The following is a 4743-nucleotide window of genomic DNA, read 5'->3' as shown; positions in this document are numbered from 1 at the left end:
CATTTTTGTCTTTGTTCCTGTATGGCATCTTATTGTTTACATTTTGGTTTTCAGGTATTAAAAAAGTAGCCTAATTGTTGTTTTAAATTTGACCTAGCCTGGTCCCAGATCTGTTTGTGCTGTCTTGCCAACTCCTTGTAACTCATCAAAGTAGTTTTCAAGATGGCGCAAACAGATCTGGGAGCAGACTATTATCCCGTCGCTTTTGATCAGGATCCATTTTAAAGACATTAGCTTAATGCATGGCTTAGTGCTTAGTCTGGTCAAGGTTTGGTCTAAGGGAGGCATGGTAGGCTGGTGTCACTACAGTAGGCTGGTGTCTCTGGCACGGTAGACTGGTGTCTCTGGCACGGTAGACTGGTGTCTCGGGCACGGTAGACTGGTGTCTCTGGCACGGTAGACTGGTGTCTCTGGCACGGTAGACTGGTGTCCAGCAATAATAGCCTCTGACAGATCACAGGACATTATGCTGGGCCTTATGTGAGAGAGAACAACTCTGTGTGCCAGTGGTGAGGTATAGGTAGGGTTGCAAAGCTACCGGTAATTTAACACAGTTACTGGAATCTTCGTAATTTTGGTAATTAATACTTGAATAACCTTTTTAAAATGTTTTCATATACAGTATGTTGTAACTGACTTCAGTGGGCAAATGCTCACCTTTTGATGGCCACTGGCACGCTGGAGAAATGTGTTTATGGATGAATCCCAGTTTCAAATGTACGGGGCAGATTGCTTCGTGTGGGCGAGCGGTGTGCTGACGTGAACAGAGTGCCTGCCCGATGGTGGGATTATGGTATAGGCAGGCATAAGCTACAGACAACAAACACAATTGCAATTTATCAATGGCAATTTGAAAGGACAGGGATACCGTGACGAGATCTTAAGGCCCGTTGTCGTGCCATTCATCCACCGCCGTCACCTCATGTTTCAGCATGATAATGCACAGCCCCATGTCACAAGGATCTGTACACAATTCCTGGAAACTGAAAATGTCCCAGTTCTTCCATGGCCTGCATACTCACCAGGCATGTCACCCATTGAGCATGTTTGGGATGCTCTGGATCGACATATATGACAGCGTGTTCCAGTTCTCGTCAATATCCAGCGACTTCACACAGCCATTGAAGAGGAGTGGGACAACATTCCACAATCAACAGCCTGATCAACTCTATGTGAAGGAGATGTGTCACGCTGCATGAGGCAAATGGTGGTCACACCAGATACTGACTGGTTTTCTGATCCACCACCCTACCCCTTATCTTTTTTAAAGGTATCTGACCAATCAATGCATATCTGTATTACCAGTCATGTAAAATCCATAGATTAGGGCAGAATTAAATTATTTAAATTGACTGATTTCCTTATATGAACTGTAACTCGGTAAAATACTTGAAATTGTTGAATGTTGCGGTTATATTGTTTGTTCAGTGTATATTGGAAATAACTGTTGCTTTATGTCAGTGATTGCATATGGGTCTCTCCACACAGACAGGTAGGCAAACAAATTTTTGCATACCAGTCATACCAACAGCAACAAATGGAAACCCATGAGTACCTCAGCAGCAGGCATATTTCAACAAATTAATGGCACTGTGTCCTAAATAAAATGTTAGTTCATATTTGATCAAATGAATATATTAATCTAGGCATGCCATACAGTTAATGAGTACTGACTATGGAGCATTGGTATATGATGTCATGTCTTGCAGAGATACAATATATACTGCTCAAAAAAATAAAGGGAACACTTAAACAACACATCCTAGATCTGAATGAATGAAATAATCTTATTAAATACTTTTTTCTTTACATAGTTGAATGTGCTGACAACAAAATCACACAAAAATAATCAATGGAAATCCAATTTATCAACCCATGAAGGTCTGGATTTGGAGTCACACTCAAAATTAAAGTGGAAAACCACACTACAGGCTGATCCAACTTTGATGTAATGTCCTTAAAACAAGTCAAAATGAGGCTCAGTAGTGTGTGTGGCCTCCACGTGCCTGTATGACCTCCCTACAACGCCTGGGCATGCTCCTGATGTGGCGGATGGTCTCCTGAGGGATCTCCTCCCAGACCTGAACTAAAGCATCCGCCAACTCCTGGACAGTCTGTGGTGCAATGTGGCGTTGGTGGATGGAGTGAGACATGATGTCCCAGATGTGCTCAATTGGATTCAGGTCTGGGGAACGGGCGGGCCAGTCCATAGCATCAATGCCTTCCTCTTGCAGGAACTGCTGACACACTCCAGCCACATGAGGTCTAGCATTGTCTTGCATTAGGAGGAACCCAGGGCCAACCGCACCAGCATATGGTCTCACAAGGGGTCTGAGGATCTCATCTCGGTACCTAATGGCAGTCAGGCTACCTCTGGCGAGCACATGGAGGGCTGTGCGGCCCCCCAAAGAAATGCCACCCCACACCATGACTGACCCACCGCCAAACCGGTCATGCTGGAGGATGTTGCAGGCAGCAGAACGTTCTCCACGGCGTCTCCAGACTCTGTCACATCTGTCACGTGCTCAGTGTGAACCTGCTTTCATCTGTGAAGAGCACAGGGCGCAAGTGGCGAATTTGCCAATCTTGGTGTTCTCTGGCAAATGCCAAACGTCCTGCACGGTGTTGGGCTGTAAGCACAACCCCCACCTGTGGACGTTGGGCCCTCATACCACCCTCATGGAGTCTGTTTCGTCCGTTTCAGCAGACACATGCACATTTGTGGCCTGCTGGAGGTCATTTTGCAGGGCTCTGGCAGTGCTCCTCCTGCGCCTCCTTGCACAAAGGCGGAGGTAGCGGTCCTGCTGCTGGGTTGTTGCCCTCCTACGGCCTCCTCCACGTCTCCTGATGTACTGGTCTGTCTCCTGGTAGCACCTCCATGCTCTGGACACTACGCTGACAGACACAGCAAACCTTCTTGCCACAGCTTGCATTGATGCGCCATCCTGGATGAGCTGCACTACCTGAGCCACTTGTGTGGGTTGTAGACTCCGTCTCATGCTACCACTAGAGTGAAAGCACCGCCAGCATTCAAAAGTGACCAAAACATCAGCCAGGAAGCATAGGAACTGAGAAGTGGTCTGTGGTCACCCCCTGCAGAACCACTCCTTTATTGGGGGTGTCTTGCTAATTGCCTATAATTTCCACCTGTTGTCTATTCCATTTGCACAACAGCATGTGAAATGTATTGTCAATCAGTGTTGCTTCCTAAGTGGACAGTTTGATTTCACAGAAGTGTGATTGACTTGAAGTTACATTGTGTTGTTTAAGTGTTCCCTTTATTTTTTTGAGCAGTGTATATACAAAAGTATGTGGACACCCCTTCAGATTAGTGGATTCAGCCACACCCACATTAGCTATTTCAGCCACACCCGTTTGCTGACCGGTGTATAAAATCGAGCACAACCCCATGCAATCTCCATAGACAAACATTGTCAGTAGAATGGCCTTACTGAACAGCTCAGTGACTTTCAACATGGCACCATCACAGGATGCCACCTTTCCAACAAGTCAGCTTGTTAAATTTCTGCCCTGCTAGAGCTGCTCCAGTCAACTGTAAGTGCTGTTATTGTGACGTGGAAACATCTAGGAGCAACAACGGCTCAGCCGCTAAGTGGTAGGCCACACAAGCTCACAGAACAGGACCGCCAAGTGATGAATCGCGCAGTACGTAATAATCGTCTGTCCTCGGTTCCAACACTCACTACCAAGTTCCAAACTGTCTCTGGAAGCGTTCATCGGGAGCTTCATGAAATGGGTTTCCACAGCCGAGCAGCCGCACACAAGCCTAAGATCATGCGCAATGCCAAGTGTCAGTTGGAGTGGTGTAAAGCTCGTTGCCATTGAACTCTGGAATCACGCTTCACGATCTGGCAGTCCGACAGACAAATCTGGGTTTGGCAGATGCCAGGAGAATGCTACCTGCCCCAACGCATAGTGCCAACTGTAAAGTTTGGTGGAGGAGGAATAATGGACTGGGGCTGTTTTTCATGGTTCGGGCTAGGCCCCTTAGTTCCAGGGAACGCTACAACATACAATGAATTTCTAGACGATTCTGTGCTTCCAACTTTGTGGCCACAGTTTGGGTTGGATGGGGAGTGTCGCTGCACAGCTATTTTCAGGTCTCTCCAGATATGTTAGATTGGGTTCAAGTCCGGGCTCTGGCTGAGCCACCCAAGGACATTGAGACTTGTCCCGAAGCCACTCCTGCATTGTCTTGGCTGTGTGCTTAGGGTCGTTGTCCCTAAGGTGAACCTTAACCTGCTCAGGATCTCAGACTGGGGTTTTCATCAAGGATCTTTTTGTTCTTTGTTCCGGTTATCTTTCCTTCGAACCTGACTAGTCTCTTGATCCCTGTCGCTAAAAAACATCTCCACAGCATGATGCTGCCACCACGATGCTTCACCGAAGGGATGGTGCCAGGTTTCCTCCAGATGTGATGCTTGCCATTTTGGCAAACTCCAAGCGGGGCTGTCGCAAGTCTTTTACTGAGGAGTGGCTTCCGTTTGGCCACTACCATGAAGGCCTGATTGGTGGAGTGCTGCAGAGATGGTTGTCCTTCTGGAAGGTTCTCCCATCTTCACAGAGGAACTCTGGAACTCTGTCAAAGTGACAATCGGGTTCTTTCTCAACTCTCTGACCGAGGCCCTTCTCCCCCGATTGCTCAGTTTGGCTGGGCGGCCAGCTCTAAGAAGAGTCTTGGTGGCTCCAAACTTCTTCCATTTAAGAATGATGGAGGCCACT

The sequence above is a fragment of the Salmo trutta genome, chromosome 15 (assembly GCF_901001165.1).
Source record: "Salmo trutta chromosome 15, fSalTru1.1, whole genome shotgun sequence".
Classification (NCBI taxonomy): domain Eukaryota; kingdom Metazoa; phylum Chordata; class Actinopteri; order Salmoniformes; family Salmonidae; genus Salmo; species Salmo trutta.
Note: the sequence above shows the minus strand (reverse complement) of the source record.